The sequence below is a fragment of the Numida meleagris genome, chromosome 4 (genome assembly GCF_002078875.1).
Source record: "Numida meleagris isolate 19003 breed g44 Domestic line chromosome 4, NumMel1.0, whole genome shotgun sequence".
NCBI lineage: Eukaryota > Metazoa > Chordata > Aves > Galliformes > Numididae > Numida > Numida meleagris.
In genome coordinates, this window is record NC_034412.1 from 8,099,304 (window position 1) to 8,113,594 (window position 14,291).

Consider the following 14,291-nt stretch of genomic DNA (forward strand, 5'->3'; position numbering starts at 1 on the left):
ATTTTTCCACCCTCTAAAACTGCTTAGTTAACTATGCTTTCTCTGCTTAATGTTCCAAAATTGCGAACCTGGTGTGAGGTCCACAAGAGGTGTGCACTTTACCTAAGGACAGCAAGTGCTCTTTTCCTGTGTGAGACTTTGCTTGCCCAAGTGAGTCAGGCCCTCAGCTGTGATAAGCCGTGATCGGACACCTGATTCTGGATGCAGTTGTGCTGGAAAAACCCAAGGGTTATTGTCTCCCAGTCCTTCCTCCCCTCGCTGACCCCTCCCAGTGCTTTCTCACTGTCTCCTGCCAGATGTTATCGCATCCTCAGATTGTTTGCAGAGATGTTCAGAAGAGTGCCTTTAAGACGCTTCTGCCCAAAACCTCCGGGTTAGCGAAGAGCTGTTACTTAAGCCATTTTAAGTAAACCTGTCTTGTTTTGATTGATAGGGACTGGGACTGCTTAAGCGATCAGCTTAAGAGCGGCCGTCTGTCCTTTCTGCCTGCTGCTCTGGTGACAGGGCCCTGACAGGTAACAGGAGACGGCGAGCGCTCCGGTGTTTGCAGACCACAGCTGCCCGGCATCCCAGAGGAACCCCTCAGCCTCAGTGACACCCACCGCTGTGGGCTCGCACTCCTGGCCGCTGGCACTCTGCAGTCCCCTCACACGGACTGCCCATACCTCTGTTCCTGAGTGCATTCACGGCCATCTTCACGTGGGAGTTAGTTGTAGAGCGATTTGATTTCCTTGGTGCTGGGTTACAGGCGGCTCGTGCTACTTCTGCGCTTCATACAAATTGCTTTTTTTTTCTTTCTCATGTCTCAAATAAATGAGAAGGGAAATTTGTATTCGCAATGGGAAACTATACTTCACTTTGAAGGATGTTGTTTATGCCGATGACTCACTATTGGGATTGTTGCTCTGTTAAGTGGCCCAGCAAGGAATCCTCCTTCTCAGCCCTCCTCGGAACAAGCACACAATTCCCTTGAACAACGTGTCAAACTATTTTCTGTCCATACAGAGGGATAAAATCTGCTGTCTAGGTGTTGTAAGCCTGTAAGGTGGTCTAAGTAACTCTTGCAGAGGAACAGTGAGAAGTAGAATACTGCTTCTCTGGCTGGAAGGATTCAGAGCTGAGCCCTTAAAATGAAAATTAACAACGCTTCCTTGGCTATGTGGCAGAGGTCAGTGTGCACAGTGAGTGATTTGGTAAAACTGTTATAGCCCCGGAATTAAAAATCTATTTTAAAGCAAGTAGCCTTCCAGAAAATTCTCACTCTTCAAATTATTTTAAGATGCTTTCAGCTTTCCCGAGATGACATGATGGATGGTGAGAAAAGCAAATTAAACATACCGAGTTTAAGCTGGTTTACTGCTTAACTGTGTCCTTCACTGGGTTTACTGTTTTTTATTTTAAGCTGCAAAAGAGTTATTACCATCTTAAAGCTGGGAGCTGCAGTCTCCAAATCCATATAACATCATGCAAAAGTAAATGGGACAGTTAACTGACAGCCACTGACAGAACTTACTGCTGGAAGCTCGCACCAGCTTCTGACATGAAAATCCTGCCCGTGAAGGCACAGAGCCGAATCCTGTCACCACCTGAGGCAAGCACAGCTCCAGCACAGCAGCTTTGAGTGCAGCTGTGCCCACACCACCGGGCAGAGCTACAGGGCCAGCCCTTCCCTGCATCCTCATGGATGTCTCCATGGCCTACCATCACCACCCAGGGCTGCTCCTTCCCCAGCAGGGTGGAGCCAGGGATGGAGCTGGGGCAGGGAGGGCAGCGCGAGGGGCCTTTCCCTGCTACTCTTGTTTTTCTGACATGTCTCTCCTTGCTCCCTACAAAGGCTCATTTTCTCAGGCTGATTTCAGAAGCAGTGGGAGATGCCGATGTGAAGCCAGTGCTGTAAAAGCACGCAGAAACCTAGCTTAGCCTTGGAGCCCGGCCTAGCCAGATCAGCAGTAAAATTTTCAAAAGAAAAGAGGAAGAAAGCTATTTCCCATCACAAGAGCAGTGGGGTGTTTTCCATGGGAACAATGATGTTCTGGTTAAGTTCTAAGAACTTTTCTAATTATTAGGCCAAACCAATGTGAAAGCTGATGTCAGCAGGAAGAGCTGATGGGAGGAATTATAATTCTGTCTGGGGCCATATGAAAGCATTATACCATGTCTTGCTCCAGACTTTGCATGACTCATTTTCCTCCTGGTCAGGATCTTGTATTGAAGTGCAGACTGGCAGTTCTCTGGATCTCTCCTTGTGCCAAAACTGCTGTGAAGCTGAATTTGTTTTGTTGTTTTTTTTTTTTCAGTGCCAGTGTGAGAAGTACCATCAATAGAATTTCTTTGCAGTGGAGGGAGCATCAAGCAAAGCATCACACTGCGTGGGGCAGTAATTGCAACACTCGCTGCTGATTTATTGTCAGCATGTTCTCTTGTGAAGGAGTCCTTCCTCTGCTCCGTCCGTAAAACTCCACTGATTTCAGGAGCAATTACGGCTGCGTGCCACTTCTCAGTATCTGCCTCTGTGCATTTAGATCTTTATCGTACGTAGATTTTCTCTAGGAATCTATTGGCTGCTGAGACCCACATTAGACACCGCTCTGCCCGACTCTTCGAAATTAAACTGTGGTTTCCATCTGTGAAACTGAGGTTTTGCCCCTTGATTTAAAAGCAGGTCCACCGAGTGATCTATCCCTTTCCTCCCCTTTCAGCTCGTCCCAGCGCTCACTGGTGTCACTGGAGAATTACCAGCAGGTACAGCTGGTCTGGTCTCCAAGGTACTCTGAAAAGGGACGGTCGCCTTTTTATCAATGCTGTCAATAGATGAAGCAGGTTCTAGGACTGTATGTCTAAATTTTGTAGGAAGCAACAAAGCAAGCAATTACGTCACAGAAAATGGGCAAAATCTGAAAACGGTCTCACAGCTGTGTCAAGTCTTCAAATCAGAGAGGAGACCTTCCCAGCTACCTTGAGATCTGTGCCTTTTGTGTCCAGCTGGTGAGCGAAGGCACCACGCAGGCACCAGCTGCATTCATTCACAGGTATGACACTTGCTGAATCCTTGTGCAGTCTTTCTGGTGTGTAACCTGGAGGGCTTTGTTATATGTCGAGCCTGCTTAAATGTTCACCTGGTTAAAGCGTTCAAATGCAGCACCCACAGAGCACTGGCAGAGCTTCCCTTCCCTGACCCTTTCCTGTGTGGCTGTGGCAGGGTCGTGCCTTCTCAGCCAGGGTGGGTGTTCAGTGCCTGCCTAAGGGGCCCGGGCTCAGCTCTGCTATGGGGTTCCATTCACACTTGAGAACAAATTTTCTCAGATTCAGACACGCCGATACTCAGAACTTCTCAGTTTATGCATTTGAGAATACATAATTGCACACAATCCGCCGGCTTTGCACAGGATTTAAAATACAATTGCTTTTTATTCAGTAGGACAAAAATATGGAGCTACAAACAAAAAAAACCCACACCTACGGTATACCTATGATTTCCACCTCTATTTCTTTACTGTCATGGGTGTTATTCAGAGTCCTGTAAGTTGATCAGGTTTTCTTCACGGTTCACCTTATGACTTTTGAATCCGTGATCTCTTTCAGCTCTGCCTTTTGGTTTCTACCTCAGCTAAATCAGAATGCGTACGCTGCAGAAGCATTCCTTTCTTCTTCCCCGTCTTCTTCTCTGAATCTTGTGTGTGCTGCTGCAAGTCCGTTTCTATTTCCCAGAGATTGGTGCATCTTGATTTATGTGTTTGGTTTTGATAATTTTTTCTGCTGCAAACAGCAGTCCTCTGCACAAGAGCTGGAAGAAATGACTTCTCCTGCTCCGTCTTATCTTCTCCTGACGATACCTCCTCAAACAGATAAGCCTCTTTCCATCACTCCTTCCCTGTTTTCTGATGCAAATTCATAAAACTGGAATTAAAATTCATCCTTCTGCAGCATGTGGTGGTTTCCCTCTCGACAGTTTTCTGAGTGAGAGCAGCAAGTGTGAAGGTGTTGAAAAGCAGCCCGCAGTGCGCCGTGTCAGCTGTAGCTCTCTAGCAGGAAACGCTGCCGTAGCGAGATCAAAACCTGATATTAGCATGGTGTCCCGGGTAATGCTGCTGTTCTTTTTGTTCTGGTAGAGAACACGCTATTTTCTTGCTTCATTGCATCTGTAGCATACTATCCGTGGCAACTGTCATTATTCAGGGATGGTCTATCATGCTTTTCAGTGGAAAATTGGATTCTTGACAAAATCATTCTGCTTAAGTTTTGTCTTTGATAGGAAATCTTCACTTTTTTATCAACAGCCATTCAAAAAGGGGATTTTTTTTTTTTTTACCTGAAACTTCTAGAATTTTTTTTCCCTTAATTTATTGTTGTTAATTTTTATGGAACGCAGGGACGGATGTGTTTGTATTTTCTGTCTGTTTTTTATGGCTTACAATAGCACTGACTCTTGTGGTTCTTCAGAATTCTGCTCAAGTGCCAAAGAAGGAACAGAGGGCCAGTATCTATTTCACACTTTTATCAGGAGAAATCCACGCTAGCGCCACTGGAGCCGAGGGAGTTTCTCTGTATATGTGTCAGTCTGTCCACAGGGCTTCTCGACTGGTTGCGCAGTGGGTCAGAGCTCCCTGGTGGAGACGCGGCTTATATTGGCAGGAGAACAGTAATCTTTCGCCAATATACTTCAAACTAGTTTCTTGTGCTGCATAAACTATGTCTGGATGAAAACTAGTTTCTGCTGACGCCGCTCTTCTCGGAAGAAGTATAATTTCCCTCCTCTGATGGGGACAGTCCAAGGAACTGACGTGGGCTCAGATGCGGCAGCTGGTCCTGCGTGTCACTGGATGGCCCTGCAAAGAGGTTTTTGCTCTTGTTGCTCACTTGTGGCAAAAGCAGGTGATCCCCCTACCTCCCATTGCTCACCCCAGGGGTGCTGGGATCAAAACTGTAAAAGTGCAGGCGGATTTGGTAGGGAAAGCTGTTCCCCCTGCTAGCCTGCGGGCGGCTGGGTTCATCGCTGTGACCCACCAGCAGTCCTCTGGGCGATAAGCCTCCGAGCCCCGAGGTGCTCCTGGCACCTCCCGAAGTGCAATCTAAGGTGCATGTCAGCACTGATTAAATGGAAGCTTTATAGCAGGCGGTTTGGGCCTTGATTATTTCAGAAGCACCAGCAGGCAGGGAGCTGGATCGCTTGAGCTGTCAGCTGCATGATTTAGTGCGACTCCTATAGGGAGTAATGAAGGTTGTGATAAACTGCAGTGTAAGAAGCCGGTAAATAACGTTTATGGTAAGAATGTATTTGGAAACACTGAATAATGGTGACCAGTGTCACAGATCTTATTGAAAGGTGCTTTCCAGAGTTATGTATTTAAATGGACACAGCGGGCATAAGCCATCTCCTGGAACTCAGCTGAAATCGATAGAATGACTCCAGGGTTGATTTAAAAAAAGAAAATGCAATCCGTAATGTTACGTTTTTATTGATAACACAAAGCAATTAACTCCATTGGAGGAGTACATGTGTTTATGTTAATACTGATTTATTACTTTATTACTTCTGTAACACAAAACAAAACTTCCAAACCCTGGCATACGCTTGTGTCTTTATCTGGGCATGTTTATCAGTTCCTTTTATCACGAAGCCCACACAAATGAAGAGAGACATTTATTATGTTCCTTTATTTCACAGTGCATAATTCAAATCTGGAAATACTGCTTTCCCGAAGAAATACACATTTATTTTTAATACTTTTCTACAATTTTGTTTTCAGTGGGTTATTTTAAGGAATGGACGCATTTGGGTTTTTATTTTCATTGTTTTTAAATTCAGCAAACTCTGTAAAGCGTCGTGGAAAACTGAACCTCAGCTTCTTGTGTTAGATAGAATTAGATCAATGGATTCTTCCTAGAAATTATACATGAGAGTCCTTTTATGATTTCAGGTGGCTCCCAGCCAACATTCTTCGCTTTTCTAGCAGTATTTTCAGGGTAAATAACTGAAGTCACTCTGAAATGCTGTTTGCTTTTGGCACGTTGTACCCTGGATGCCGTACACTGGACAGGCGCTCGTACTGACTGCAGCTGGAATTCGGTTTGATGACACTCAGAGCGTCCGCCCATGTGGGGGGGGGTGTTCTCAGGAATGTCTTTGCAAAGGTCACAGTGCTCTTCTCTCTGCTTCCCGTGCTTCGGGCGCTTACGGAGCGCAGCACGCTGACATTCTGGTTGGTTGGTACCTGTACTGACTGTGGCGTGTGACTCTGACACACTGACAGGTGAAACATTAGGAAAAATCCTCATTTGTCAAAATTGAAATGGTTCATAAAGTGGGATTCTTTTCCACCGCTCTCCTCATTCAGCCAATGCACACAGCTGCTTTTTCAGAACTCACATGACAGGATGTTTTGACATTTTTGAAACAGAAATCTTCATATTTTCACTTCAATTGAAGCTGCTTTCTACTGTGAGGTTTTAGAAAATGGAAACCAGAAGTTTTAAATGAAAGAAAGAAAATAAAATAGGAACAAAAAGTTAAACAAAAAAAAGCAACAAAACACCCTGAGCGGCCTAACCTGAATGTTTCTTTCAGCTTTCAGTTTGCCGGATTTCTATGCCTTCCTTTCTTCACTGCAACACAGAATGCAAAGGATTGACAAAGCAGGGTCCTTCGATTAGTGCAGAGGTTCCTCTTGCTCTGCAGCGCGCATGTGAAGTTGTGATGCAGCAAATCACTCGGGCTCAGATTGGAGGCTGGGGTGTGTTCTGACATTTCCAGCGGTTCTGTGAAATTGCACGTTTTTCCTCTCTGCCCCTGCCTCCCTTGAAATACTGCAATTTATGTCTTTCAATCAAATTAGCAAAAGGCTTTTCATACGTGCACAAAGGGATTCAGATAGTGGCGGTGTATTTATAATGCATATAAAAATATAAGAGTATAAGAGCAGATTAGAAAATCGGCCGTTGCAGTCCTATTGCTTTTCATCTGTTCCCTTCCTAGGAACTGCCTGAGGACTCCTCTTCCAGGTCTGTCAGAAGTGCTGGTGCTGCCCTTGCAGCCAGCCCCATGCCCGACCGGCCCTGAGTTCCTGGGCTCCTACATGGCTGAGCTGCCACGTGGAGGGCCGATGTCCTGGCGAGAGGACGTGCTGCTCCTCCCGGCGTAGATGCAGTTGCCAGCCCCAGAAAACCTGTACACAGGTAAAGTAATGCAGTTATCCACTACCGTGGGTTATGCTGTCATTCTGTATTAAGACAAATTAGTGTACTCGGAAGCAATCAGAAGTAATTACTCTTTAAGAAACAATAGGCATCACTCTGTGGCTTCTATCTGACAGCTAAAGAACTTGGCTTCCTGTGAAAAACCCATACAGCTTAATCTTCGCGTGTCAGATCATATTTCTCTGTCTTCTCTTGGTAAATGTTTACATTGCTGCAGCAAAAGGGGCACTGTGTGATCTTGACTAACAGGGGACTTGTGTGCTTAGAGATAGTAATGGGATCCAGTATCTGCCTGCTATCTCTCTCAAGAAGAACACAAAGAGGGTTTGTAGGTACAGAATAGTACCACCGCAGGGGCTTGAGTGGTCCCAGTCAGGACTAAATCCCGGATCCAGGAAACCACCTCCTGCTTCTCCATGAGCTAACACTGCAGTAAAACAATGATAGGAAATGAAACAATAACGAATGAGCACGGAGACCTGACTGTTCTTTTGCTCTTCAGGTAAGAACATGAATGATGTTTCAACTGCTTCACTTGAGGCGTGTAAATATTTGCACTGAATCCTGCTTCTTGCCACCCACCCCCACTGCTGCATTTTCATGCCCATCACCTGCCTGTCACTTTTAGATGCTGCCTTAAAGATCAAACCCTTTCTGAAGGCTCCAATGGGATCTTTGAAATGTTACAGAAATCTGAAGTCAGTGTGTGAGTAGAGCCAGCTTTATATTCTCTGGGAGGAAGTATGGGATTCATCTCAGTGAAGGCTGTGCAAAATAGCAACAGACTGAGATCTGGGTGAGCTCCATACTTGCAGTGCTTATCAAGCGCGTCTCTTTCTCAGGTTGTAGAGAGAGTCTAAATTTCAGATCCTGGTAAATCTGTTACCTTTGTACTTCCTTTTAATTTTGGTTTCATCACTGATGCTGCCCGCAGAGGATTCTTCCAGCCTTTCACAACTTATGGTTGTGGTAGGTTGTGCAAATGGAAGACTAAGTAACAACAATGTGATCCCGTGGTTAACACAGTGAAGCAGTGTATAGGAAATCTGCATGCAGGTCCTGGCTTTGTTTTGGATGTCCTTTGTAACTGAATATGCAGTTTCTGTTCACCTCAGTTCTCATTCATATATAACCATATATAACCATCAGAGGGTGATTGTGAGGATATAGTCACTGGTGAGAGTGAAATATTCCACGTTACTGGGTATTTGGAGACAAAATAGAAGTAGGACAGTTAAATACTGTTCTGTAATTGGGTTTTGCTGTATCTGTGAGAGCTAACAATGAGACATGACTGTTAAGATGGGTCTCTTTCATCAGACTAAACTTTGGTTGACCTTAATTAGTCTTCAGGAGATAGTACAACTCTTAATAAACTGTTTTTCTTGTTTTCTTCATGATGACAGTGGTATAGCACTGGAACACTCAGAGAGCCCATGAAATCTCCATCTTTGGACATTTTAAAGATGCGGCCGTGCCGAGCCATGGTTGAATCCAACCTGGTGCTGGCAGTGGTTCTGCTCAGAAGAGGAGGGCTGGGAATCTCTAGAGGTCTCCTCCAAGCAACAGTTCTGTGATTACATGGCTTCCGTTAGACTTGCCTTACATGGAAACATCAAAGTTATTTTAGGAAATATCTGTAGAATTGAGCAGTGGAAGCAAACAAAATAGGACTTTATTATCATTTAGAACTTGTATTAAATAAGTATTCTAAAAAAGACAAACTCTCAAATAGCCTTGCATTCTGTTTTCTCACAAAGCAATACTAAGGATGGATGTTAGGTATATTATCCTCTTTTTATGTTAGATCTATCGGTTATGTGTATTACATAATACTTATTTTGACAGCTCCACACTTTTATCACTTCTGTATAATAATGCTGAGACAAAAAAATGGTCAAGCATGAACTTTACAATCATGTTGCAAAATGCAGCTAAGTAAGCGTCCTATGAGGATACTTGATGCTGAAATATCTTCCTTACCTACCGAAATTCCAAAGTAATACATATATGCTCTACAGAGTTAGCAGCTGTTACTATCCTACTAATGGGAAGTATTTGCTCTTTCCTATGTCGAAGATAAATCGTTATTCCTTATTTCTGTCTTAAGCTCAAGGTCCAAATAGTCCCCTCTCTGTAACAGAAACCAGCAGAACTTAATTAGTTTTCTCAAAACTCCGAGTGCTTTGTGTGTAATGCCCCTGCAGCTATTAGCACTAAAAGCTCCCATAAAGAACAAAACCTGTAGTGTGGTAATGACACCAGGTTCTCATTTTATATTTTTATGTTTACTGCTTGTTACTATTTCATGTACATGAAATGATATAAAAAGATAGCGTGCATGCATATTTACAAGAATGCACAATGTAATGAATTTGGAATGTTCTATTAATGAGATTTTGAATCCTGGTTTTGACTGTGGAGGGAAATAGTTGCATTTTCATCTGTCATGTTGTCCTCATCCATATATGAAAAGGAAATGAATGACAAGTGCCAGGAATTAGGGAAATGAAAGACACAGAAAGTCAAAACACCGAGTGGACTTCTGTTTGTGTCAGATTATTCCTCTTGTTATCTTACAAATGCTATCTCATATCCATAGTAAATACCTGAATTTTCCATTACTACAGTTTTTGATCCTGAAAAAGAAAAATAACTGTATTATACTATATTTTCCTTTGGTGTTAAGATGTTAATTTCCACGTTCCTTTTAAGCACCAAGGACTGCCTTGTTACTCTGCATGTGTGTATCCTGGGAGGAGGTGGAAGGAACCTCTCCAACCCCAGCAGTCCCTGCTGGGTACTGACAGGAGACCTCGAGGCTGGCAGAGAAAAGGGGCAGTGACAACAGCATTTTGGCTGATATGCTGGGAGCTCCAGAGCTGACTATAGGACCTGCCATAGCACGAGATCCAGCCCAACACTCTCAAGTGAAACTGGAATAGATTTGTTTCATCTGTACTGCGGGTTGGTAATGCACACCGCCCATGGGACCCCATTATCAACTCTTCCCTCAGCCTCTAGAAGTCCTGAAATGCAGGGAGGTACACACTGCTGTCCTGTGAGGTACCCAAAGACTGATCCCAGCTTCAAGAGGCAGCAGCAGGGGAAGGTGCTGTGCCTACCAGAGCTGCTTGGGCTGACTCTGGAGTGACACCTGAACACAGAAACCTGCGTTGCTCTGCTCAGCAGAGGTCCTTGCACTGTGCTTTTTGCCACAGCATCCAAAGGCGGTGGTTTCAGCAGCACAGCTAACAGCTGTCTTGTGTCATTTGCTGTCTTGTTCTCTGCCCAGGCAGGGAGTAGAGCAGCTTGTTTCAGCAGGGATTGTCTGTCTCACTGTGTACTCTGCTTGTGTTTATGTTGGAAAAAGAAAGATCAAAGTGTGCTTTGAGTTAAAAATGGAAGCTGTGTGATTAGGGACCTCAATGTATCCCAGTCACATGTGTGTGCACATGTATGTACATGGACGAACCCGATGCCCCCCATTATTACTGGAACCTGGGGTGGGAGAATGTTCCCTTAGATGGCCATCAGAGGTCAGGGCTGCCATTGAAGGGAAGTGGACTTAGGCTTATCTGTGACTAATTAGTTTTCTGTTTGCAATGAGGAGAGATTCAAGATCAGGTGATGATAGAGATGCTGTTGAGTCAGAACAAAGCCCTGCCCAGCCTGGTGTCCTGCCGATGAGTGCCATGCTGGAAGGATAAGAAAAGAACATAAAAGAGAAGACAAAGACAGGAATTCTTGTTCTGGTGTATATTTCCACCTTCTGGTGCTCTGCATGGAGGCAATTCCTGAGCTCCAGACTGCATCTGGACTGCTGTATTTAATGGCTGTCGGTGGATTCCCATGAATTTATCTAATTTTTTGAACCCATCTGTTCCTTTGGACTTTGTCCACTTGCACATCAGTGGCCTCCACATTCAACTACCCACCGGGTAAAAAATGTTTCCATTTTTAGGCACTCTCTCTGATAATTTCATTGGCTGTTACAGAGATCAAAGAGTAATTATTCTGTTTCCTTTCTCCATTCTCCTCGTTAAATATCTCAGTTACACCCAAGTTTAGCTGTCTGTTTGATAAATGTTTGAGTCCTTTCCGATGACATCTCTTCAGTTTCAGAAGTCATTTGGTACCTGCGATGTTCTTGCTGCCTCTCTTAACTCTACTCACCTCCCCAAGATGGCGTGACCAGCATTGCATGCAGCACTCAAGACATGGGGACACCAGGGATTGATAAAATTGCAGAGTGATGTTTTCCATTTTGTCGTCTCTTCCTTTCCCATTTGTCCTTAGCACTGTGCGAGAGTTAACAAGCAGCTCTATTGTTAGCAGAGCCTATAGGGAGAGCCTCGCAGGCTCCTCCTGGAGGAAGGATGCGGGTAACAGGACATGATTTATCTGTTTAATTTATGTTGGACTGTTTGATTTTGCAAAATTAACTTCCTCCCCGAAGAAAGATGTCAGATGAGATTTTCAGTTGAAAGGTGCGAGGGGAGGGTGAGAGATTAGCGTTCGGAGCAGTGCAAAGCTGTGTGCTTTGATCCTTCTTCCTACTTGCTGCTCTGCTTCGCCATGTCTCTCGCCTACAGGACAAAATTTGGGGGCAGGAATGGGGAGACCGCCTTATCCAGAAACTGCCAGCCAGATAGTTTCCCTTGGATCAGGCCCTATCGCAGCAGTTACGTCCTTGGCTTTTCACATACAAAAGAAGCACTTTATTAAAATAAACAGGATACTTCCCAGAGTCTGACAGCTTGCATTTTGAACTATCGCCCCTAACGAGGGACCTTAAAACTGACCTCAAGACGTTAATTTAACCATTACAACTCCATTAGTCTAATTTGTCACGAAACATCTTTAACTAATTACCTGCATTTGTAAGTTAGTCCACATGCAACGAGATAAGAAGTCAAGCATAGTCATAGGTCACTGCTCTCAGCTGCCATCACATAACACAGACCCTACATGAAAGGGAATTCAGAGCTGATAGGAGGAATCTAAATGACAGCTGCTCAGTCAGTACAAGGCAGTCGTGGCTGTAATGCAAAAATTGGACCACTGTTTTAAGAAATGGTGTTTTGGAAAGGAGGGGCATGCCCTCATTAGCAGAATAAGGTCTAGGCATTCCCTATAAGTATTTGTCTTGAAGGTGGCAATTTGGTAAATGCAGGTCCCTACTAAAACCATTTGCTAAATTTGGCAGACAATACTATCAAATGTTCATGACTGAATTTAAAACTGTCCCTTTTCAAAGAGACCTGATTATGTCCTAAACGTTGCTTTGAAAAGCTCATTTCAGAACCGCTGTAGGTTTCCTTATATGACAAATGCTGAAACAGAGGGAAAGACCAATTAGGAGCCTGACTAAAGGTTGTTCCAGCCATTCATTGAGTAGCATGTTTGGATTCAGCTCCCTGTTACTGTTGGAAATCTGCCCGTGAATTTATAGCGGGAGCTGCAACATGCTGCGTGCCACAAACACTTTTCTCTCTTAGATTTAGGCAGCTGTAAACTTCCCTTCATTCCTCAGTTCCCGCGGCTGTAACACTCCCCTAGAGACGAGGCGAGGAGAAGGATGCGGTATGTGACTAAAGCAAGACAAAGCATTCCGAATATTTCCTCCTTCTTGTTTCTGTTTCCTTTTTCACTCGGAGAGGAGGTGCGGAGGGAGCTGGCTGACAGGGATTCTCCCCAGCAGTGTTCTGAGTGTCATCGCCACGCTTCTGGCTGCGCGTGCTGGGTGTGAGGGGTAATTAAAACCCTGCCTCCTCCCACCCTTGTCCCTTAGCCGATCCTCACAGGAGGCAAATGCAATTGAATTCTTCACTTCCATCACTCATTTGATCAATACAGAGGGCCAGCAATGACACGGCCCTACTGGTCAGGCCAGCCCTACCTTTGTAGTCCCTAAGTACAGGCTCTGTCCAAGCTATAAATCACAGCTTCTCCAAATTACAGAGGCTGCCAACACATCAGAGGGGTGGAGCGGGAGCTCCCTGTGATCACAGCGGGGAGGAGAGGATAAGGATGGCTCTGACCATGCTGTCTTTGCTATCGTTGGGAGCTTTATTCAGACAGCAGGGAACAGAGTGGGCCTGGGAGTGCCTGTGCTCCTCTTGCAGGCAAAAACCTGCCGCAGTGGCTTAGCGGTGTTTGGGTATTACCTGCTGTCCTCAGGAAAAACTAAAATCCTCTTTCTACAGGGTCTAATGCAGTCACTGAGATTAGCAGGAAACTTCCCCTGCTGGTTTATTACTGCCGACTTCACACCTTCCTACAGATACCCTTTCCTGGCATCCCTGTGGGGCGGGGGGGCTGGCTAGTTTGTGTCTGCCCCGCACTGTGTGTGCTCAGCCCGCAGCGAGGAGCAGCTGCACATGGCAGCAACAGCATGTTGGTATGAATACCGTGGCACTTCTTTCTTTCCTATGTGGAAGTTCACCTGTTGTTTTTCTACTAATATTCCTCCAAATCTTAAGACATAAAGGAACCTTCAGGCCTTCAGATATGTTTGTGATGGGCATAAGGTATCTACCAGTCTGCAGTGAAAAATGGCAGACAATCCATCCTTCCCATCTCTTGCTTTTATCCCAAGCTGATAAGGGAGGCCCTCCTGTGCTTGTCAGCTTTGCATTCTTGGTGTGTGCTGCATAGCTGGGTATTGCAGATTAAAGGTGAAGAGTTGAACATGGAAAAAAAGCAGGAGTGAAGCAACTGCTTAATGAGATAGAGGGGCTTTCCTCTTGAAAACCGCTTATCCATATCCTGTCTGTTGGTAATTGCGGAGAGTATTTTATTTATGAAGCAAGTTAGCGCTGTTTGCACAATTTAATATATTTTACCCTTTTGCGGGATCATCTTTTCACATTGGCAGCATTAAATCATTCTTTGCAAAGATTTAAGCTACCCACAACGTATTTTTTCAAGCAACTTAGTTCTGCCCTGTGCCTCTTTTGTCTTAGATTTACGACAAAGTTCACGTGTGCTGGGGAGTCAAAACCTGGATGGTCTCAGCCTGTTCCTGAGTGTGAGCCCGCGCAGTTCCAGGCTTGGAAACTCCTCTTCAGCCAAGCCTGTCTCGGGTTGTAACA

The 14,291-nt window shown here is 44.8% G+C and overlaps 1 protein-coding gene across 1 annotated transcript in view; it reads left to right on the forward strand.

Moving 5' to 3' along the window:
- The window catches only part of SENP5 (SUMO1/sentrin specific peptidase 5), a 64,519-nt gene continuing 57,201 nt past the window's right edge, over positions 6,974–14,291 (forward strand). The window contains exon 1 of the mRNA XM_021394662.1: positions 6,974–7,173. The gene's annotated coding sequence lies outside the window, so the exon portion shown is untranslated. The remainder of the gene's footprint in view (positions 7,174–14,291) is intronic.